The following is a 25,061-nucleotide window of genomic DNA, read 5'->3' as shown; positions in this document are numbered from 1 at the left end:
TTCTTTGGTCATTGTTCTAGTTCCTTTACATTAATGCCACCTAAATATCCTCACATTTTGCTTTGAAAGGTGTAAGCTTGGACAAATGGAGTCTACTTCTTACAGAAACTCTACTGAAATAGTGGTATTCAATAATACTTTGTGGAAAAGGTTGTTTGGTACAATAGCAGATGGCTATTTTAACTGGCCATGAGTCCCATTAGGTCCTTTTAAAACTATCTCTGGATCAAACCCATGAACTTACACCTCATCTTACTGGCCTTTTATTGAGTGTGGCACCCCTGGCTAGGCCAAGAGAAAATCTGATATGAAATGACTTCATAAAGCAAGGACATTGGGTCTGACTCTATGATATTAAGAAGGCCTACTGAGGATACTGGTCTTTTTGCAAATACAGTGTAGTGGTTTTTCTTTATGAAAATCTAAATGAACTACTTCTTTACTGTCCTAGAATTAATAGCAGATGATCTTCTCCAGTGAACTTTCTCTTCTGGATACTCTGAAACTTGTGGAGACTATTTACCTCCTCTCTGAGCCTGCTGGGAAGTTTATAAACAGAAAGAACTTCCAGGAAGAGACCTCTACTTCCAAGTAAGCTAACCAATCTCACCTATATGTCCAACTTTATTTTCACTTAGTTCTTTCTCCCTTATTAAATGACATTAATCTTATCATATTGAATGAATATTTCAAGAGATTCCAAATCATTTTTGAATCAAGTATGTAAGAAAAGTTTAGAGAAATGATAGTCAAATATGTATGCCTAATTCTCTAAGATTCAGAGTTTTTGTAAGTAAGGGTCCTAAGCTTTCCTACTCTGATATCCCTAGGTATCCAGAGATATGCTTTTACTTTAATCAGTTTTAACAACATGTTAAAAGAAATACTAATTATTTTTAATTAATTTTCAGAGAATTGAATAATATGCAAATTTGATAGCCACTATCAAGTAGTTTTAACACAAAGTGACTTGGATAATATAAGAAGTATACTAAAGCATTTTCTCTTTTATCTTAATAAAATCCACACATATGTGAAAGTACATATATCTGTAAGGCTGTTTGTTGCCTATATTATTAGAAGCAGCCTATAAGACCCCAATAATGGGGTTTAGTAGATTTGTACACTTGAAGCTAAAACAGATATTTTATGAGTGACAGCACAGTGTGTAGGGCATTTGCCTTGCAGAAAACCAACCTGGTTTTCACCCCTGACATCCCAGATGGTCCCCCCAAGCCTGCCAGTAGCGATTTCTGAGCACAGAACGAGTAGTAATCCCTGAGCGCCCGCGAGGTGTAGCCCCAAAACTAAAACAAAACAAAACAAAAATAATAAAAAGGACCAGAGCGGTGGCACAAGTGATAAAGCATCTGCCTTGTGCACGCTAGCCTAGGACGACTGGCAGTTCGATCCCCCTGGCATCCCATATGATTCCCCCAAGCTTGGAGTGATTTCTGAGTGCTTAGGCAGGAGTAACCACTGAGCATCACCGGGGTGTGGCCAAAAAAACCAAAAAAATAAAAATAAAAATAAATAAACAAAGGTCTATTATATATCAGAAGTGAGAAAAACAGTTGCAAAACATAAATTGTTCATAAACAACTGGACCCATTTGGGATTTGTAAAAAGTTATATAAATTATATATATAAAAATATGTAAATTTATATAAATATATAAATTTTATAAAAAATATACTATGAGGCCAGCAAATAGTGTAGAGGTCATGACCAGGCACCAAATGGATGCTTAAGCATTACTAGACGGTACCCCTTAGGCCCTAGTATGGAACTGTCATGTCAGTCTTAGCTGTCCCGGCCCTGAGAAATGCTTGAATAGGGTTCCCACTGCATTCTATTCCACACACAAAAAATGTAAAGATTGGAGGGTTTATAACCCCAAAGCTGATATGTTGGTTGATAGCTAAGAACAAAATGCCTGTAGGTAGTAGAAAAGAAAAAGTGCTTTTCCCCATCTTCAAGTACTGGTTTTATTGTCCCTATGTTTTTCATAATAAACAAACATCATTCCTGTAATTAAAAACAGGGACATGAGGCATAAAGAAATCTCACATCTTTACAAAGCCCAGTGGCTTTTTGCCTTTGAAGGCCTTTGTTTCTTTGAAAGTAGAAGTTTTATGGAGGGAGGATACTAATTTTGAAGAGAAGTTTGGGAGCATCTTTCTCTGAGGAGAAAGAGAAGGGGAAGGACTAAATCATGGGGAAAGACCAGGATTAACTACCAGGGTAGAGCCCTGTGAAGGAAAGGAGAGAAAATTGTAGAACAGCCCTGAGGGTCTGCTTCACTTTGCTGAGATCATTACAAGAAGGGACATACCTAAGAACTACTCTGGGCAAGCTAACCTCCCCAGAAGCTTCATCTTGGTTTCCTGGATTTCTCCTCAGAGCAGGTAAGAAATTAATATGTTTAGGAACACACACACACAACACACACACACACACACACACAACCCACACACACGTAAAGTAAGCACACAGGTTTGTAAAAGGCAAAGCATATTTCCACAGAAACAGGGTTCTAATCTTTTTAAGTCCTCAAACTAGCAAGTAATAAACAATGAAACTCTTATTAACTTCCTAATGATGCAATATTTATAGAGGTATTTAAGGTGAAACATGTTCATAAAGAAAGAGTAGCTTGGTTCTCTCTTGCTCCCTCCTTCCTCCCTTTATCCCTCCCCTTCCTCAGAATTTCTACATAAAACCTGTTTTTAGTACAAAAACAAAAAACAGACAGGCTAACTTTAGGAATCATGTCCTTAAAATCCACTGAGGAGGAGGCTGGAGCTATAGCGCAGCAGTAGGACTTTTGCCTTACATGTGGCTAACATGGGACAGAGCTGGCATCCCATATGGTCCCCCGAGCCTGCCAGGAGCGATTTCTAAGTGCAGAGCTAGAAGTAACCCCTGAGTGCTATTGGGTGTGACCCCCCCCAAAAAAAATGTCTTCAAAGTGTATTTGGTTGTTTGTTTTTCTTTTGGATTTTTGAAGCACTGTCAGTTGTGTTATAACCTACTATCAGTTTATTGCTCCAGGGACCAGGTGCATGCAAAGCACACACCCATCCTATTGAGCTGTCTCTGGTCTAAAACTGTACTTTTTAAAGATTGATAATTTTTTTTGCTTGCTTAATTTCTTTATTTTTTATAGCTTAAGGAATTTGGAAATAATAGTATTGACATTTATGGGTTTTTAAAACTTATTTGAAGAAAGCTAATTACAAAGAAATTAAGCAGGCCTGTGAAGAGAGCTCAAAAAAGAAAGGAAAGAAAGGAGAAAAAAGAAAGGGAAGGAAGGAAGGAAGGAAGGAAGGAAGGAAGGAAGGGAAGGAAGGAAGGAACGGAGGGAAGGAAGGGAGGAAGGAAGGAGAAGGGAGGGAGGGAGGGAGGGAGGGAGGGAGGAGAGAGGGAGGAAGGAAGGAAGGAAGGAAGGAAGGAAGGAAGGAAGGAAGGAAGGAAGGGAAGGGAGGGAGGGAGGGAGGGAGGGAGGGAGGGAAGAAGGAAGGGAGGGAGGGGAGGGAGAGAGGGAGGGATGGAAGGAAGGAAGGAAGGAAGGAAGGAAGGAAGGAATGAAGGAAGGAAGGAAGGAAGGGAGGAAGGGAGGGAGGGGAGGGAGGGAGGGAGGGAGGGAGGGAGGGAAGGAAGGAAGGGAGGAAGGAAGGGAGGGAGGAAGGGAGGAAGGGAGGAAGGGAGGAAGAAAGAGAAAATTGCATTGATCATATACAGTCTCCTCAATCTCCCAAGTTCAAAAGTAAAGCCAAACTAATATCTAAGCTCATCTCTGTACAGCCACCACTGTATAGCTATCTCTACTATAACAAAAACAAGAACCCATAGACACTGACACAGCCCAGGTGGGTATCCCCTGAATATGCTCCACTGGTAGGGTGAGGAGGGCACTCTGAGTCCAAGAAAACGTCAGAGGAAGATATCAGAGAGGACCCTGTTGTCAAGAAGCACCAGAGAAACAGTAGAGTATGAGGAGCAGTAAAGGCAAACATTGAAAACCTATCAACTAAGAGAACAAAATCAGACAAGGCAGGGATGGGTCCAAGGGAGGTGCCAACTAGGTCAGATGTGGATGATAAAAGCCAGCAGTCACCCAGCAACCTAGGTGAACTCTGATACCTGGAGATCGTTTCCTGCAGGCTTTGTTATATTTGCCTGTTAATGAGGGGGTTAAATGGTGACGCCAGATGTTTAAAAGAAGAGGAATAAAAGGGATGGTGATGAACTCTGTCCTTGATTAAACTGAGGGCAGATACTGAAATGAATTCCAGGACGCTGGATACTGCGAGACCAATTTCTTTAAGAAGCGCTTTTATTTATTTATATTTTTTGGCAACCAAGAAGACAATGCATGATGATTTGAATTTGACTGTAGATCTTGAAATAGATGTCTACTGCAGTCTGAACAATCTAACCCTCTTATAAAATGCAAAAGGAATACTTTTCCAATTCTTTGTGAGGCAAAAGTAGCCAACTTCCTAACAAGTCTGATCAGCAAATAGGTTTTTGAATCAACATATTCCATCCACTCCCTCTGTAGAAAACTTCCCAAAACTAGAAAGGGTGGTCTCTGCCTCCTACCCATCCATTCTTTATCAAGCTAATGATAATAAGTAGTTTACCTTCTTATTTACCCTCCACAGAAAAATCCACTACTCCCAGCGACCACCTTCAAAAACCCAAGTTTATTCCTTTCATGTGCCCACTTCTCTTTTAAAACCAACTGTCTTGCTTTGAAGTGGAGACAAAGGCTAAGAAGGCCACCTTCTGCGTCTGCCTTTCACTAGTGTGAGTCCTGCAGAAGTTCCTATACTCCCAGCAATCCCACCCATAGAAAGCTGCTTCACTACCTCCTAATCTGGGCCATGCTCCACTCTGCAGCCTTCCTTCAGCTCTCTCCAAGCCCAAAAATGCCCTGCATTATCCACAGCACCCTATTTTCCCACCCATTAGAAGAACAGTCTAATTTCCAGATTCTGGACTGTGGTCCATTAGCCAGTGTAGAGCAGAGCAGAAAAAGAAACAATACAATGCACAGAGTAAGGATATGTACCATTTCCTGAGACTTCTTTCAACTACACATATACTCATTTATGGCATTAAGACTCACAGCAAAGTACATTTCTTACTTTGTGGTAGTGCAGACATGTTTGAAGCCCATTTTAGAAGGACAAACCTTTGCTCATCTCGTTAGATTTCACCCTGCCCCTTGCTTACTGGTTCCTGCTGACCGCCCCCTTTATTCCTCATGCTGTCCAATTCTTGTTTTGTGTTGTCTGTTTTTGGGTCACACACGGTGGTATTCAGGAGTTACTCCTGACTCTGCACTCAGAAATTGCTCCTGGCAGACATGGGGGACCATATGGGATGCCGGGATTCGAACCACCATTTGGATCAGTTGCTTCCAAGGCAAACACCCTACTGCTGAGCTATCTCTCTGGCCTGATGTCCAAGGTTTTTTTTTTTTGTTTTTTGTTTTTTTTTTTTTTTAACAGAATTTCAACTGGCTACTTTATCAGTCGTTTTTCTAAACCTTGCCCTTTTTACCATGATTCACAAACTTCTCATTAGCCAAAGAACTGCCTTCTCTGTAAATAGACCAATGTTCTGAGCAAAGAAGGAAAAAAACCAAACCCTTTTCTATAGAAATAAAAAAAGGCTTGGGATCTGCCTGCAGCACTTTCAACTGTCTTACTATGAATAAAACCTCAGAGCATCTTTTTGTGAGAATCCTTTCATCTCTAACAAGAAAACAGGCCACCAAAGTCACCAAAGTAGAAATATCTTCAATTTTCTTACAAAGTTGACCTAACTTTGCAATTGAAATAAGCCCAAGGAAGCCCTATCTCGTGGATGGCATCAATGTCAGGTAAAGAGACTCTTATCCCTCCCCTACTTGAGGTCAGATGGCAACCTCCACCTCCATGGTTTTACCTTTTCCTTCTCACAATGTCCACAGCATGAGAGAAGCATAGGTGATTGTGTGGGCCTGGTGGTTCCTTTCCTTTCTCAAGGTCTACCCCTGGCCCTGCCTTCCTCTCCCTTGAGGGACCAAGCACCCAGTTCTTATCAGATAATTATCTTCCTCTATGCAAAAAGTTGTATTCTATATTTTCCTGGAGACTATCGGGTTTGAGTTTCTTGCTCAAAGTTTCCCCACTTTTCAACCTTTCAAGAAACAGGTATGCTAATCAGTAGGAGAGGGAACATCTGAAAACTGAGTAGGTGTCATAGGTTGGAGTCTCAACACACAGATGGCGAAAGAAAACAGGGCAAACAAGCCTGAGAACAGTGTGACTGCCCAGCCATGCTCTGAGGAAATGTCTTAGAAAGAGTAAGCAAGAAAAGCATATCACATCTAGGATACATGGCAGAACAGCCTTTCAATTTTTCTCTGTAGCCCAGAACTTTCTCTATGCCCTGGAAGGGAATACAGGGCTCCTGGAGCAACCTCTCAGCTGATTGGATTTGGGGAAGACCCTTCCATCACTTCCCAAGGCATCACTTCTGCTCTCCCACTCTTTGCCAGGAAAGCACCAACCAGTCTCTTCAACTACCTGTGATTTTAGATGATTTCCATTCACAAGACCTCAGTTTATCAGTGATCAATCACATCTGCCACCATAAAAAGTTTTCAAAAAGAACTGTGTAAGCCAACTTTTGCTTTGGTTATTTCAGGATCTGTACAGAAGACTTCGGCTTCTCTGATTGTTTGGAGATATCACCAAGATCACAACTTAGCTAGGAGAGCTATTCTTCCAAAACAGTAAAGAAGGCTTAGCGTGAAAGAAATAGGAACAGAAAAGTCATAATAATAATAATTATTATTATAATTTGCTGTCAGAGATAGAGATCAGAAGGTTAGGCAATTGCCTCACATGGGAACGTATCATCAGTCGCAAGTTCAAATCCTCCGCACTACAAAGGGCCTCCTGATTATGGCCAGGGGTCATTGCTGAGCACAGAGGTAGGAAAAGCACCTGATCACTGCCAGGTGTGACCCCCAAGCAAGTAATCCTATCTGACAAGCTGTGTGGGAGGATTTAGACAGGTAAAATCCAAGCAAAATCACACCACGAGGACTTCAATTGGGCTAGCAGTAATGGAACAGAAGAAGTTGCAGAAACAAAGATGAAAGAAGGGGAAAACTAGTCAAGTTTCTGTATCATCCGGTGGTACAGGAGGGTGGGGAAGCAAATGAACTATAACACAGGCTTTCCAAATCATTCTTTCTAATTTTCTAAAGTGGCAGGAGCATCCATTCTCTTCTCATTTGGTTCCACCCATGCAATTCGCCAAAAAGACTGAAAGAGGAAAAGAATGGTAGGCTCTGCGCAGCACACTATTCTGCCAACTTAGCTGGTTACACACTCACAAAAAATAAAATAAGATAAGATAAAAAGAAATCCTGTATATGGTATAGCACTAGGAAGCAGAAAATGGTCGTATATTCTATTTTCTCAGTATTTCACTCTCTTCAGATGCTTTTGAGAAGCAGAGTATATATTTAAAATGAAGTGAACTACATAGACTATTTAGATTGAAAGTTAGAAAAAGTGTATTTTGGGAAAAAAAAATAAAGCCTAATATTTGCAAATTAAACATTTTGGATTAAAAAAAAAAGTAAAGTTACATTCTCACCTCTACCTTGAACCCAGAAGACAGTATCTCGAGTTAAAAACTGCAATTTCTCCAGGGAGACGGCTTGCCATATGGGAACTCCCTGTGCAATTCCTAAGCACCAAATGGACCTAAGTATTTACAAACTGTTCTGGGTGTGGCATGCTCCCACCCACCCTGCTCCCACCCACCCACCCTTAAGTCCCACTATCTTCCGCACTTCTCTGTACAAAATAAACAGCCCAAGATCCATTTCCTACATCTCCATGTTTTTAAGTTCCTAAGGATTTTTACCAAAATAGCCATTTCTTCCCTGTTTGACACAGTAGCTCCCAATGTGTACACTCTTTCCATCTGCTCTCCAAGCTAGTACTGGGCTCATATACACACCTCCAGAGACCACACTTCGCACAACTATGACCAATGCTCATGAAATGCTGCAGTGCATCACAACAGTCCTGTGCAAAACCACAGCCACAGAGACCGAGGCACACACCCCCTACACACAACTTCCCACAACTCCAAAGAGCCCTCTCAAGAGGTTTTTTCTTTTTTTTTTTTTTTATTGGCTTATTGGGGTGCATGCACCAGGCCAGGCCAGCACCATGCCAGAGCCAACATTTCACAGCTGGGAGAAACAGAGGCACATTTGACAACTTTTTTTTTGGGGGGGGAGGAAGGGCTGGAAATAAAATCCAATTGCTCCCAAGCCTCTAAGTCAGGGTCTTTCCTTCCTTTTCCACCAGTCCCCCCCCAAAAATGCAGTGGCCCCCAAAGAGAAAATGCAAATACTTGTTGTAGGGAGTGACAGTTGCAAGAGGGGGGGGGGGATTCATGCATCGCCGGGTGCACACTGCATTGTGTATGGGGGAACCTTGGGGGGAGCCTTGGAGACGCTCCCTGCTCCCTGCTTTGAATCCCAGGAGTAGGGAGGACCCAGGAGAACCCCAGAATGCTGGGCTGGGTTGGATGGTGGGTCCCCCCAAGCTAGGGGGGGGGCCGGTTGGGTTCCGAGGCCGGGAATTGAGATAGATGCTGCTCCGGGCCAAGCACACCTGCTAGAGCCGCGCACCCCAGCAAGGCTAAGCCGGGGAGGGGGACAGGACAGGCGCCCTCCGCCCACTAGGCCACCCGACCACCCCCTTCCTTTTCTTCCTTCTTTCCTTCCCAATGCTGTCACCTGGGCCGGGTCCCCCGGGGCGAGCGATCGGGCCGGGGGAAGACGGTGGGTTGGTTGTCAGAGGCTCCGGGTCATGGGGCCTGTCACCGCTGCCACCCTTCCAGCTGTGCCAGCTGCCAGCCTGGGGGGCCACCGCGGGCACCCCGAGAGCCTCCACCGGGGCTCCAGGCTCCCAGCCCGCCCTCTCGATCGGACTGCGGGTTCGGGTTTCTGCAGCTCGGCTCCTTAAAGGGACAGCAGACGCTCCTCCTGCTCCGGACCCCCGCGAAAGTGGGCGGACCCTTGGGGCGCTGCATTTGGGGGGGGGGTGCAAAGGGATCCGGCCAGGGAACCCCCCAGGAAAAAGCACCAAGGCATGGGGTGGGAAAGGGGAGCCTGCCAAAAAAGCAGGATCTGTTATTTAGGTGCTGCTAGGCTTTATTTGTTGTTGTTGTTTTGGGGGGGTCACACCCAGCTATGCTCAGGGGTTACACCTGGCTCTGCATTCAGAAATCACACCTGGCAGACTTGAGGGAACCATATAGGATGCTGGGATTCGAACCACCACCACCACCACCACCACCACCGCCTGTTTGAATCAGCTGCTTGCAAGGCAAACAAAAGCCTACCTACCGCTGTGCTATCTCTCGTGTCCCTTTCTTTTCTTTTGCAAAATCTGTCACCAAACTCACAAGTAGGGAAAAGCCTTTCAGTCCAATCCAGGTCCTCTCTGCTCACGGCGATCAGGCAGGATTATGCTCCACTTTCTGAGGCTAAATGCCCCTGTGCTGCAGACATACATGATCACGGCAAAGGAGATGAAAGGGCAAATTATGATTTATTTTTTTTTCTTCTGCCACGTTTGACTTGGCTCAAGGCCCAGTCTCTTGCTCTCGCATGGGGTGGCCTGTGTTATTTCCAGAGGGCAGATGAGAGTGTGCAAGAGGCAGGTGGCTCCAAGACTGTCAGTCATCCTTGAATAATACTTTTTATTTTTGTTTTTTTTTGTTTTTTCGGCCACACCCGTTTCATGCTCATGGGTTACTCCTGGCTACACGCTCAGAAATTATCCCTGGCTTGGGGGTACCAAATGGGACACTGGGGGATCGAACTGCTGTCCTTCCTTGGCTAGCGCTTGTGCCACCTCGCCGCCCCCCCTTGTATAATACTTTTACTTAACTCCTATCAGGTTGTGGGGAATAGGATGGGAGTTTGAAGGATCTGGTTGAAAATTCCAAGGTGTGGGCCGGAGAGATAGCATGGAGGTAGGGCATTTGCCTTGCATGCAGAAGGACAGTGGTTCTAATCCCAGCATTCCATATGGTCCCCCAAGCCTGCCAGGAGAAACCCTGAGCGCTGCTGGGTGTGACCCCCCCCCCCAACAAAAAACCAACAACAAAAAGAAAATTCCAAGGTGCAGAGTATTTGCCATTAAGGTGACAGCCTGTTCGACATAGGCTCAAAAATGTCCTGGGCTCTGGATCAACAGATAGGATTATTTTACATAAAACAAAACATTCAGGTTGTTACAATTCCCTCCCTTCCTTGGGGCTAGCACCCAGAGGTGCTCAAGGCTAACTCCCTGCTCTGTGCTCAGAGATCACTTCTGACAGGCTCCAAGGGACTGTATCTGGTGTTGGAGATTGAAAGCTAGGTTGGCAAAATGCAAGGCAAGCACCTTATACACTGCTTTATACAAACTATTTGTAAGTTAAGGAATTTAGCTTGCATGAGGCCAACCCAGGTTGGATCCAGCATTGCCTATGTTCCCCTCAAGCATGGATGGATGGAGGGAGAGAGGGAGGGAGGGAGGGAGGGAGGGAGGGAGGGAGGAAGGAAGGAAGGAAGGAAGGAAGGAAGGAAGGAAGGAAGGAAGGAAGGAAGGAAGGAAGGAAGGAAGGAAGGAAGGAAGAAGGAAGGAAGGAAGGGAGGAAGGGAGGAAGGAAGGGAGGAAGGAAGGGAGGAAGGGAGGAAGGAAGAAAGGAAGAAAGGAAGGAAGGAAGAAAGGAAGGAAGGGAGGAAGGGAGGGAGGGAGGGAGGAAGGGAGGGAGGGAGGGAAGGAGAAAGGAAGGAAGGGAGAGAGGGGGAGGAGAGAGGGAGGGAGGGAGGGAGGAAGGAAGGAAGGGAGGGGGAGGAGGGAGGGAGGAAGGAAGGGAGGGGGAGGAGAGAGGGAGGGAGGGAGGGAGATAAGAAAGGGAGGGAGGAAAGGAAAGTGGGAGGGAGGGGGGAGGTCTGTGTTCTCCCTTAAATTTGTATTTCACTTGTCTGTTTGTCCTTTCCACTTTGGAGAAGCCTGTGTTCTCTCTTGAGCAACTACTGCCTCTATTTTTATTTCCACACCTCTTTCTAAGTACATTTACTCCAATAAAAAACTGTCTTGCTTCACAGAATAAGAAAGGCAAAAGGACAGAGTTAATATAAGTTACCTAATGTAAGGGGCCAGAGTGGTGGCACAGGGCATAAGGCTAGGACTGACCTTGGTTCGATCCCCCTGCGTCACATATGGTTCCCCAAGCCAGGAACCATTTCTGAGTGCATAGCCAGGAGTAACCCCTGAGCGTCACCAGTGTGGCCCAAAAAAAAAAAAAAAAAAAAAAAAATATATATATATATATATATATATATAAAGTTTACCTAATATATAAATACACAAAATGTACATTCTATAGCTTACTCAACCTCCCAGATGTTCAGTTTCTTCTGTAAAATAGATGAAAATCATCCAGTGACTACTGAAGAAGCTGGTCTTGGCAAAATAAAACTTTACTGTAGTTCTCATACAAAGCTTAGATTATCTTTAAAAAAGGAAAAAAGACAGACCCTATTTTGCCCTACAGGGAGAGAATGAACAGGCAATGGAGCAACGGGGAGAGGAAGAGCCTCCCCTATCCAACTCTAGGTTTCCCCATTTCTGAGAACGTGCTAGGGTACCTTTGTCCACTAACTGAAGCGTGTCCCCTTCCAGTTTCTTCACAATATGCAGTCTCCTTGTTATTTGGAGATACCTGCTTTGAGCTTTCCTAAGCGATTTCATCATTCTCAGTAAACAGGATGGCTGTACGCATACATCTGTCTGGTCAGTATTGCAAGTTCTAGGTCATCTCACAACTGTGTCAAGACTGCCTCCTCTGACATGTTCTACACTCATCTCCTGTGGCTGCTAGTAGCTCTGTTCTTTCCTGATAAATGTACTATCACTGTCTTTGCCAATGCATATTTTCGAATAAGAGAAATAGTCAAGGCCAAGGAAAAGCACTATTTTCTGCGTGTCACTGTATCCTTCCTGCCAGACCACTACAAAGGCATCATCAAATCCACAGAACTGTTTGGAGATTGTAGCAGGCACAAAAGTGACTATATCAGGGGCCTGAAAGATAGAGTGGAGGTAGGGCATTGCATGCAGAAGGATGGAGGTTCGAATCCGGCATCCCATATGATCCCCGAGCCTGCCAGGAGCAATTTCTAAATTGTAGACCATAAGTAACCCCTGAGCACTGCCGGGTGTGACCCAAAAGCCAAAAACAAACACACAAAAAAGTGACTATATCAATGACAAAGTCTGAGAGATGAAAGATATTCCATAAACAGAGGGGTTATTTTTAACTTTTAAACTAATCAAAACTCAATGATCTGGGGACAAAGAGATAGCACAGTGGTAGCCAATGGTATCCCAGTTCTATTCCCAGCATTCGATATGGTCCCCTGAGCCTGCCAGAAGCAATTTCTGATCGAAGAGCCACAATTAACCCCTGAGCACTGCTAGATGTGGCCCAAAAATCAATCAATAAATAAATAAAGTTTAAAAAAACTTTAAGCAGGTGGTACCCCAGTTCAATTCCCAGCATCCTAGGAGCAATTTCTGAGTGAAGAGCTAAGAGTAACCCCTGAGAGCCACCGGTGTGACCCAAAAACAGAACAAAAAAACAAACAAACAAAAAACCTTAATGATTTTATAATGCCATAAATACCATGTTTTTTCCAAATTTTAATGCAACTTAATTTCCATTAAAATATTCACTTCAGGGCTCGGAGAGATAGCACAGTGGTGTTTGCCTTGCAAGCAGCCGATCCAGGACCAAAGGTGGTTGGTTCGAATCCCGGTGTCCCATATGGTCCCCCATGCCTGCCAGGAGCTATTTCTGAGCAGACAGCCAGGAGTAACCCCTGAGCACCGCTGGGTGTGGCCCCAAAAAAAAAATCACTTCAAGTAAAGTCAGAGAGTTTTAGAAAGAGACACACAGAATAGTCTCACTTACCTATGGGTTTTAAGAAAAATAAAAGACATTATTGTAATGATACCCAAAAATGAGGGCCAAAAGGACTGGATCAAGATATGAGGCTCACTGAATTCAGTACAGAAAAATGATGCACTAACAACTACCATGACAATGTTAATGAGTGAGAGAAGTAGAATGACTGTCTTGAGTACAGGCAGGCGGTATGGGTGGAGGGAGATGGGAGGCATTGGTGGTGGGAATGTTGCACTGGTGAAGGGGGGTGTTGTTTTTGTGACTGACACCCATCTACAGTCATGTTTGTGATCACAGTGTCTAAATATGCATTTCATCAGAGTAGGAGAGATACTGCAGAAGGTTAGATGTGTGCCTTGAATGTGGCCTCCTCAGATTCATTCCTTGGCATCCCAGATATCAGTCCCCTGAACCTTAACAGGAACAACCCTTGAACATCGAGCCAAAAGTAAGCCCTGAGCACAGTCAACTGTGGCCAAAAAATATATATATCTATATACATACAAATATATTTTATACTGAAAGCTTCCATTATTCTTTGTTGTTCCCATACTCCTTTCTCAAGAACACATTACCCCAAATTCTATACTTATATAAAATTCTTCTGTTTTTCTTTATTTATTAATATAAAATAATAATGAAAATAAACATTCATCTAAGTAAACAATAAGGATAAAAATATCAGGGAAGGGGCTGAAGAGATAGCACAGCAGTAGGACATTTGCCTTGCATGCAGCTGACCTGGGAGGGACCCAGTTCTATTTCCAGCTTCTCATTTGGTCCCCCAGCCTCCCAGGGGTGATTTCTGAGTGTAGAGCGAGGAGTAACCCCTGAGCTCTGCTAGGTGTGGCCCAAAAACCAAAAAAAAAAAAAAAAAAGAGAGAGAGAGAGAGATTAAAAACTGGTCATCAATAAATAAAGTTTAAAAATATACATCAGGGGGGCCAGAGAGATAGCATGGAGGTAAGGCATTTGCCTTGCATACAGAAGGAAGGTGGTTCGATGCCCAGCATTTTATATGGTCCCTCGAGCCTGCCAGGAGTGATTTCTGAGCATTGAGCCAGGAGTAGCCCCTGAGCGCTGCTGGGTGTGATCCAAAAAACAAAAAAATTTAAAACTTTGAAAGGATACAAAGGTTTGGAAGAGAAAGTGTTCTAGGGCAGGCTTCTATGTTACAGCACTTTCAACATAGAGAAACAAGAAAGAAAACTAGAGATTAAAAATTTAGGGGCTGGAGAGATAGCATGGAGGTAAGGTGTTTGCCTTGCATGCAGAAGGATGGTGGTTCAATTCCTGGCATCCCATATGGTCCCCCATGCCTGCCAGGAGTGATTTCTGAGCATAGAGCCAGGAGTAACACCTGAGCGCTGCCAGGTGTGACCAAAAAAACAAACAAACAAAAAAACAAAAAACAAAAAAAAAAGATTAAAAACTTGTCATCTTCCTGGCCTTCAAAAAGTATGAGGTTGAGGTCAGAGCAACAGCACATCAGGTAGGATATTTCCCTTTCTTTTTTTTTTTTTTTTTTTCTTTTAAGTTTTTTTTTTGGGTCACACCCGGCTCGTGCTCAGGAGTTCCTCCTGGCTGTCTGCTCAGAAATAGCTCCTGGCAGGCACGAGGGACCATATGGGACCCCGGGATTTGAACCAACCACCTTTGGTCTTGGATCAGCTGCTTGCAAGGCAAACACCGCTGTGCTATCTCTCCGGGCCCGGATAGTTCCCTTTCATGTAGCAAACCAACCAGGGTTCTGGGGTACCCCACATGGTCTCCAGAACGTATCAGTACTTATCATATATGATCCCCGAGCACAGAGCCAGGAGTAATCTCTGAGCACATTTGGGTGTGGCCCAAAAGCCATAGGGGGGGGGGGGAAACAATAGAAAGATAGGAGGTTAAGAAAGAGAGAGAAGTTAAACGCTAGTATTTTCATGCTTTGCATACCAGCAAAGGATCAAATGTTCAGAACATCACCAGGCACAATTTCCAGCTACTGAGCCTGGGAAAGCCCGTAAGCACTATTGCAGGGGTCTTCAAACTACGGCCCGCGGGCCACATACGGCCTGCAGAGGAGTCTGATCCAGCCCGCCAGCAGTGAGCGCTGTTTGGTTGCCAAGATACCTGCCAGCATATACATTCAGCGTATATCCGAATATCAGGAACCATGCACTCAAAATGCTAACCATCTTTGGTAGCACTTAGGCCTGTGAACAGACTTTTTCAAGAATGAAACATCTGAAATCTCCAACCAGATCAAGATGAACTGATGCCCACTCGCATCACTTGTTACGGCTGGCAGTGACAAATATGGAACCGGACATTGACCATCTCTTTAGCCAAAAGCAGGCCCACAGTTCCCATTGAAATACTGGCGCGTGATCTGTTTATTTATAAATGGTTTTCATTTTATGTATATAAGATATGTGCAGTGTGAGTAGGAATTAGTAGCACATATAGTCCGGCCCTCCAGCTCTCTAAGGGACCGTAATCCGGCCCCCACTTTAAAAAGTTTGAAGACCCCTGCACTATTGGGTGTGTCTCTCCACAAATGTGAAGGAAGTTTGAGACAAATAGAACTAAAAGATTAAGTATTTTAGGGGCCAGATAAAGGCAGTGGTAGGGCTATTTTTTTTTTTTTTGCCTTACACGATGCCGACCTAGGACAGACCTCGTTCAATCCCTGGTGTCCCATATGGTCCCCCAAACCAGGAGAGATTATGAGCACATAGCCAGGAGTAATCCCTTAGCTTCACTGGGTGTGGCCCCAAAACAAAAGACAAAAAACAAAGAATGAAGGATTTTAGTAATTAGAGAGAATAGAAGAGAGCTGGTGAAAGGTTATAACAAATTTTAGATATAAACTAGGCCTACATGTCGCTAAAGGACAGTCACAGATCAGAAAAATTCATCTGAAAGGAGATAAAAGAACTTTGAGAAATTTGAGGAGGAATTTGAGCTCTGCCCAAGAGACAGACTTCAGAGTGAGTCCAGCTGAGTTCAACCTGAAAAGAAGAAAACAAAAAGCACCATTTTTTTCCAGAAAAATGAGAAATTCCAAATAAAATACTAAAATTGATCTAGGATTCAATCTGAACTTGTTCAACAAAACAATCAGGCTAGGGCACATTCTCAAAAGAAAAGACAATCAATATAGACCAACCCTAATCTGAACCAAATTTTTTATTGATTTTTGATATTATTTTTAATTTTTTTAACTTTTTTTTTGTTTGTTTTTGGGTCACACTTGGCAGCACTCAGGGGTTACTCCTGGCTCTCTGCTCGGGGGACCATATGGAATGCCGGGATTCAAACCATCGTCCTTCTGCATGCAAGGCAAACGCTTTAGCTCCATGCTATCTCTCCCACCCAATTTTTTATTTTTTAATTAATTAATTAATTAATTTTTGGCTTTGGGGTCACACCTGGCAGTGCCCAGGGGTTATTCCTGGCTCTACACTCAGAAATCGTTCCTGGCAAGCTCGGGGGCCCAATGGTATGCAGGGATTCGAATCACCGTCCTTCTGCATGCAAGGCAAACGCCCTACTGTCATGCTATCTCTCCAGACCCTTAATTTAATTTTTAATTGATTTGTAATTTTTAATGATTTTAAAATGCTGATACCAACTGAATATATATGAAACCTCAACATCTGAGACATGAATGAACAAACTTATAATGAAACAATACAGCATTAGAGAGGAAACTCAAAGGGCTACAGATTACTGGCACCACATATTCCCCTGAGCACCAATAGATATAGTTAAAAACCAAAAATAATAAAAAGTAGAAATGGAGCAGAGATAGAGATAGAGGGTAGAGCATTTACCTTGTGTATGCCCAACCTAAGTCCAACTCTTAAGCATTGTATATAGTCTCCTGGGACCTATCAGAAGGGATCCCTGAACAGAGTCAGGAATAAGTCCTTAGTACTGCTGTGTAAGGTCCCCAAATAAAAATAAATTGATAAGTTAAAAAGGGCAGAGCGATAGTTCACTGCCCCCCCACATTCCTGCATAGAATGATGATGTCTACAGCATCACAGGTCATGTAGGGTAAGGGCACAGGGAAGGTCACACACAGGAAAGGTCACCTATACAGGGACCAGAGAACATCCCTAAATATACACAGCTGTACACAGAGAACACCCTATACATATAGCCCCCATCCTAACCTTCTCCCCTACCTTGCTATTCTCACCAGAAAGGTTACACAAGATCACTAAAATTGCACATGTCAGCAACTCAAATTCCTATTTCTATCTAATGGTGGTGTATTTATTGCCTCCCATTTTTATTCTATAAGTAGCAGATCAAAGGACAGAGGTCCTAAGGTAAAATTCTTCATCTTAAAAAATCTCTTAACAATGGTAACGCATTGAGCTCTGATGGTATTTCTTTCTAGATGAGAGCATCTTTCTTTCGTCATCTCAGTCCTGACAGCTAGGTGCTAGAGGGGTGCTAGGGACCAGGTAGTGATGAGTGCAGGGGTGGGGGGAGTCAGGGGCATTGAACCTGAGACCCCTGTCTAACATGTAAGATATATACTCCAGCTGTTTGAGCCAAAACACCAAATTTTTTTTGTTAAATAGGTTAACTTAGGGGGCCAGAACAATAGCGCATCAAATAGTGTGTTTGTCTTGCACACAGCCAACCTGGGTTTGATCCCTGGCATCCAATATGGTTCCCTGAGCCTGCCAGGAATAATTTCTGCGTATCACCAGGTGTGGCAGAGCCAGGAGTAACCCCTGAGTATCATCAGGTGTGGCTGTAAAACCAAAGGAAAAAAAGTTAAGTTCATCCAAAATAATTACCTATTTCTTTTCCTTCCATGCTAATATTTAGTAGGTTTTATTTAAATGTATTTTGAAATATTTTCTAATCAGAAACACAGCCCAGTGGGCTCTGGGACATACTTTGCATGCAAAAGGCACGACATCAGTCCCTTGAGCGTGGCTAGAAAAAAGAGATGGCTCTATGGGCAAGAAGGAATACATGCTTTGCAGGCAGAAGGCCTGGGTTCTATCCTTGACACCACATGGTGCTATGAATACTGTCAGGGGTAACCACTAAATACCATGCCAGAAAGGCTGCCTGAACTTTAAAGGGCATAATATCCCCCACATATTTAATTAATTAGTTAAAAATACTTCATTTACTTTTCAAAATTAAAAATTTCTTTTGGTGGGCCCGGAGAGATAGCACAGCGGCGTTTGCCTTGCAAGCAGCCGATCCAGGACCAAAGGTGGTTGGTTCGAATCCCGGTGTCCCATATGGTCCCCCGTGCCTGCCAGGAGCTATTTCTGAGCAGACAGCCAGGAGTAACCCCTGAGCACCGCCGGGTGTGGTCCAAAAAACAAACAAAAAAAAACTTTCTTTTGGTGGGGACCCCAGAGTTATCATGGAGGTAGGGAGGTATCTTGCATGCAGAAGGACGGTGGTTCAAATCCCAGCATTCCATATGGTCCCCCAAGCCTGCCAGGAGCGATTTCTGAGCGTGGAGCCAGGAGGAACCCTTGATCTCTGCTGGGTGTGAACCAAAAACCAAAAACCGAAAACACAACAACAAAAAACACTTCTTTTGGGATATAACAATGATTATCTGGTTTTCTTGTTTGTGTGTTTTTTGAATCACACCTGGATATGTTCAGGATTTACTACTGGCTCTAAGATCAGGAATTACTTCTGAAGGTCTTGGGGGAAAATATGAGGGTAACAGGGATAGATCAAACTCGGGTTGGCCACATACAAGACAAACACCTTAACCCACTATACTATCACTTTGAACAAAACTGTTATGTCTGGGTGAAAACAGCAAATGTCTTTTGTGTGGTTTCTGCTTATTTTCCCCCTGTGACATATAATGTCTTTATTTGCATTTCAGTTTGGCTTCCCTCCATCCCTTCCCTTCCCTTTGCTGATGTTGGAGTGATGACTGACAACTGCACATACATTTGGTTGTGCTCACATGCATTACTGGGATGCCTGCTAAGGTTCACCCCTTAGATTGAGGTGTTCGCACGCTGCAGCCAGTGTGCATGGGGAGAAGCACTACTCTAATGGTGCTACTGCCACGAATTCTGGTTGTAGAGTTGGCCACGAGACACTCTGGTGCTCATATGGGTGTTCCCTGTGGGGTCACAGTTCTGACCACAGTGTTTATACATCCGTTTCCGGGTGATGGTGCTCAATAAAGGCCACAGTCTTTTTTTATTGTTTTGTTTTGGTTTTGCTCTTTCTCAAAGGCATTAAACTGCATGTTCAAATCAGTTAATCTGTAATGGGTCATTGGACTTTCATCCTAAGTGGAATTGAACTCGTGAGCCACAACAGGAGATGCCCTTGATACATGCAACACTAGGAAGCTGCCAGAACATATTTAGTGCAAAACAAGTGTTTTGTCCACTAAGACATTTTCCAAACCAATTGGTTTGTTGTCTTTTTGGTTTTGGTTTTGGTTTTGGGGTCACACCCGGCAGCACTCAGTGGTTACTCCTGGCTCTACGCTCAGAAATCGCTCCTGGCAGGCTCGGGGGACCATATGGTATGCTGGGATTTGAACCACCATCCTTATGCATGAAAGGCAAATGCCTTACCTCCATGCTATCTCTCCGGCCCCATTTTTATTTTTTATTGAGACCTGGGGGAGCTGGGAACCATACATAGCAGTCATCAGAGGATACTTCCAGCTTTGTTCTCATGGGTTGTTCATGCTTGAGGAACTGGAGTATTGAGAATGAAACCCAGGCCTCCCAAATTCAATGCATGTGTCAGCTAACTTTCAGGCCCAATATTTTTATTTTTTTAAAAAATCAATGCATCTATATGAAAATTTGAATTGTTATTAAAGACTTATGACAAAAAGCATACATGTGTCCCATCAGCCATTAACTTCTCCCCCCTAATTTTACCCACAGCCCACATAAATCTGCAGTGTATCCTTCATCACCTAAATGGTAATCTTATACCAACATCTTTATTTTATTTACTTTTTTTTTTTTTTTTTTTTTTTTTGGTTTTTGGGCCACACCCTGTGACGCTCAGGGGTTACTCCTGGCTATGAGCTCAGAAGTTGCTCCTGGCTTCTTGGGGGACCATATGGGACGCCGGGGGATCGAACCGCGGTCCGTCCTAGGCTAGCACAGGCAAGGCAGGCACCTTACCTCCAGCGCCACCGCCCGGCCCCTATTTTATTTACTTTTTTTTGGTTTGGGGGTCATACCTGGTGCCACTCAAGGGTGATTACTAGCTCTGAGCTCAGAAATCACATCTGATGGTATTTTGGGGACCATATGGGATACCAGGGATCTAATCTGGATCAGCCACATGCAAGGCACTCTACCCACTGTGCTTTTAACTCTGGCCCTACCTATATTTCTTGACTTGAGTTTTACACATTATTTGTTAACTTATTCTTTTTTTTTTTTTTTGTGGTTTTTGGGTCACACCCGGCAGTGCTCAGGGGTTACTCCTGGCTTCATGCTCAGAAATTGCTCCTGGCAGGCACGGGGGACCATATGGGACGCCGGGATTCGAACCGATGACCTTCTGCATGAAAGGCAAACGCCTTACCTCCATGCTATCTCTCCGGCCCCTGTTAACTTATTCTTATGAAATTTGATGATTTGATGATTGTACTCTTTTATACTCACAACCTTCACTTTATTCACTTTATTCTCACTCTTCTTTCTGACACAGCTATATCACAATTTGCAATTCAGTTAGGGTGTTCATCATTCTGATCATGTAAATATAATGCATTGCTGAACCACTACAGTGCCATGATAACACTTTTTTATATGTTCTTCCTGTAATTCATAAATTTTCTTGTCTTTTTTATTTATTTTTAATGTTACTCATCCAATTATTTATATGGATGTTTAACCTATCAAATTACCATCAATAATATCTTTCAGTGGCAAAGGTATGATTTATGGTTTACTTTTATTTTGCCATACTCTAATAATTGACTCAGCAGTACACGAAGGAGGTAACTTTTTAGGGTCCGCTTGTCTAAAACAGTTATTCTATGCTTAGTCCTGCCTCATGATTTGAATAAGTCAAAAAGCTTATTCCCTCAGTCATTAAAAGCACAGTTCAATGGAAAAGAAAATGTATTATTCTTTATATATATTAGTTTTTGGGCCATACCCGGTGATGCTCAGGGGTTACTCCTGGCTATGTGCTCAGAAATCGCTCCTGGCTTGGGAGACCTTATGGGATGCCCAGGGATAGAACCACAATACTCTTGATATTTTTTGTCCTTTTATACTAGTAGTCATTTCTGCATCTTTTTTTCTTTTTCCTTTCTTTTCTTTTTTGGCTTTTGGCACCACACCAGGTGGTGCTCAGGGGTTACTCCTGGCTCTGCTGCTAAGAAATCAGGCTCGGGGGAGTCTTATAGGATACCGGGAATGAAACCTGGGTCCATCCTGGGTCAGTGTGTGCAAGGCAAACACCTAACACTGTGCAATCTCTCTGGGCCCTGCATATTTATTTTCTATTGCCTAAAACTGAAATTCTCATTAAAGAATTTCTCAATAACGAATTCTCAATCAGAAATCAGGTCAAAATTGGGAGTGGGAGGTAAGTTTATTGTCTATCATCACTATCTGCCCTCTAACCCCTGCCAAGCCTTTTGAAATTTTCACCTGGCAGGAGAGTGAAATGCAGTAGTATCTGGTGAATATATCACAAATGACAATCTCATGATGTACAAGAAATCTCCTCCTCCTCCCAGCCCAAATTTCTCAAGTATTTATTTATTGCAATGCCAGGGATCAAACCCAGGGCCTGACACAATGCCAGGCAGGCAGGCATTTGTTGTAAAAATATAAAATATAGTCCTAGTGTTGGGGTGAGGCTTCTCTTGGCATGGTGCCTTGGCCACTTGGCTGTCGAGTCTGAAGGTGCAGGATAACAACATAGAAATTCAGAAGTAGTCAGATGAAGTTTCAGAAGACAGCAGTTTTATTACATGGCCCTAATCACCATATGCATTTCTCCACATGGCTTCTATGCCAAGCTTTTTTAGCAGCCTTCTTCAGCTGCTCTCCATCCATCTTGCTGTGTCTGCCCTATCTCCTCCACCTAGTGAGCCTCTAGAATAACCTCTATTCCAAACAGCAACTCCTTCCAGGTGTGCATGGATCTGACCATTCAGATGTGATAAACAGGAAGTTTGGGGAAGGGTAACAGGTATTCTACCTCTCAGCTCCTTTCTGGAAATAATGCCAAAATAGGCTGAAGGGGAACCCTCTGGTGGAGGGTGTGATGTTCAAAAGAGCATACAATAAAAAAGAAGTATACAATAAACCCCCATTATTAACAGTATTGTAAATCATAGTGCCTCAGGTTTTAAAATCATAGGAGAAAAAGAAAGGAAAAAATTAAAAGTGCGTTTGCCTTGCAAGCAGCCGATCCAGGACCAAAGGTGGTTGGTTTGAATCCCGGTGTCCCATATGGTCCCCCGTGCCTGCCAGGAGCTATTTCTGAGCAGACAGCCAGGAGTATCCCCTGAGCACCGCCGGGTGTGGCCCAAAAACAAAAAACAAAAAAAACAAAAAACAAAAAAATTAAAAGTGAAATAAATAACTATCTTGAACTATCGAGGGACACTAATCTGGTGGAGGTTTAGAGTTGGAACACTGCCCCAAATTCTGATAGTAAAGCCTTTGTAAATAATGGTGCCTAAATAAAATAGATAAATAAAAAGATATTTTGGGGCGCTGAAGAGATAGCACAGTAGTAGGGTGTTTTTGCCTTATGCATGGCCAACCTGGGACGAACTCAAGTTCAATTCCCCGATCACATATGATCCCCCTAAGCATGCCTAGAGCGATTTCTGAGCCAGAATTAATCCCTGAGTACCACCAGATATGGTAAAAACAAAAACAAACAAACAAAAAAAACCCAAAAAAAAACTAAAATTATTTAAATTAAATTAAATTTTAATTAATTTAAAAAATTTTAAAAAGACATTATTTCGGCAGTGCTCAAGGCTCATGCTGCCTGTGTACTCAGGGATCAGTCCTGAGTAAGGCAAGCATATTAATCAAGGTCAACCATGGGAGCAAGCACTTTAATCCCTGTACTATGTCTGCAGTCCAAAATAAATTACTTGTATAACTTAATAAAAGACCCTTTCTCCAGAGAGGGATAATATTGGGGTATGGTATTGTCAGGACAGGATGCAGCATCTCACACTGACTGTGAAGGGTGAAGAACCAGTAACCCAAGAGCTTTTTTTTTTTTTTTTGGTTTTTGGGCCACACCTGGCAGTGCTCAGGGGTTACTCCTGGCTGTCTGCTCAGAAATAGCTCTTGGCAGGCATGAAGGACCATATGGGACACCGGGATTCGAACCAACCACCTTTGGTCCTGGATAACCCAAGAGCTTTCTAAGCAGAGTTAGGAGTTGTCTCAGGCTTAAATCTCTGCCCACCACAGGGTAAGACTCCTCTAGTAGACTAAGTCTCCAATCACTTATGTCAGGCCTTCCTTTTTTCCAAGCAACTGGATTTTACTCCTAGATTTCAAATTTTATCTAAACCCCCCATCAGCTATCGATTTTGCTCCTGGTCTCCTTTTTCTTGTAACTTACTACACCATCACATTGCAAAGAAGATATATGAAAAAAAAACCTATTTTTTTAGAACCAATAAGTATTTATTTATTCCTTATTTTTCCCTAGGGCACAGGAAGGGGACTGGGAAACGGATCAGCATGTATGTGGCAAAATGATAGCCAAAGGGAAAGGAAAAGAAGTAAGTAATACAGCAAAATCATCAAATAAATTTTTCCCAAGAATGGGGTCAATGGGGTCAATAAAAGCCCATGGGCTCTAGTCTCTGCAATTCAAAGATGAGGGACAAGGATCATGGAATAAACAGACAGGTGCATGCTGCCCTACTCTCCCACCCTCTTCTCCCCATAAATTCAAGCTTTCACACAAAGTTTTTGGTTTCTAGCAGTAAACATAGAGTTAGTTATATTTGTCTTTCTCCTATTAAACAATCTCGTGATTTCTTTGACCTAAGTTTCTTACACTTACACAAGAAATCCTGAGTGGCCTGAATATAACTTAATCTTCCATTTCCTTGACCTCCTGATCTTACTTATTGCTAAATCTCTAGTCTAAAAAACAAGATAATACAGTAGCATGTGTTGTGTTTGGCATGAAAACAATAAGCAATGGTCTCTTATCAGAGACTGAGAACAAGGAATGAAGCTTTTCTAGCTTTTAAAGATCTTTTGCAAAAATAATTTCAAGATTTAGGGGGATACACTGCAAACTTTCACATGCAAGTTTGTGTGGGTTTGGGAGAAGATATTGGTGGGGAAATAGGGGAACTGAGGAGATGGGAAGAAAATCCAGGAGATGGTATAAGCTTGAGGGAAAGAAGACCTGATTCAAAATAGAAAATGGGACAGGGTAAAACAAGAGAAAGAGTGGCTCAAGACCCCCATTTCAAGAAGGGTCCCAAGCTTATTTCAGACCCTTTTGCCTGGTGCAGAGCCTTTTGTCAAATATGCTTTGGCTATTTTTATCATACAAGAATTTTGTAAACAGTATAACCTCAAAAGAACATGGAGACAGGGCCAGAGTGGTCGCGCAGCAGTAGAGCATTTGCCTTGTACGCGGCTGACCCAGGACAGACCTCATTTTATCCTGGGTGTCCCATATGGTCCCACAAGCCAGGAGCAATTTCAGAGTGCATAGTCAGGAGTAACTCCAGAGCGTCACAGGGTGTGGCCCAAAACCAAAACAAACAAACCAAAAGAACCACAGCATGTAAACAAAACACCCCCTTTTCTCCTTTGACTACCATTACATGAATCACCAATACAGCAGGTCAGGACTCTGGCTCTGGGCTCTATAGAGAAAACATCTGGAAGCCCAAGAGTTAAAAGCTCTGGATTTTGATCCCTGTTTCAAATTATCTATACATCTCAAAGTACATACAGAGGTATCCTCTGAAAACTATCTTTATGAACTCAAACCTTAAT

At 43.1% G+C, this 25,061-nt stretch overlaps 1 protein-coding gene across 1 annotated transcript in view; it reads right to left on the bottom strand.

The window, feature by feature from the left end:
• The window catches only part of TLCD4 (TLC domain containing 4), a 59,853-nt gene extending 50,815 nt beyond the window's left edge, over nt 1-9,038 (bottom strand). Inside the window, exon 1 of the mRNA XM_049766031.1 lies at nt 8,828-9,038. The gene's annotated coding sequence lies outside the window, so the exon portion shown is untranslated. The remainder of the gene's footprint in view (nt 1-8,827) is intronic.
• Nucleotides 9,039-25,061: the final 16,023 nt, after the last annotated feature.

This window comes from Suncus etruscus, chromosome 19 (assembly GCF_024139225.1).
Source record: "Suncus etruscus isolate mSunEtr1 chromosome 19, mSunEtr1.pri.cur, whole genome shotgun sequence".
NCBI lineage: Eukaryota > Metazoa > Chordata > Mammalia > Eulipotyphla > Soricidae > Suncus > Suncus etruscus.
The sequence above is the reverse complement of the archived record's forward strand: the minus strand, read 5'-3'. Positions and strand labels throughout refer to the sequence as shown.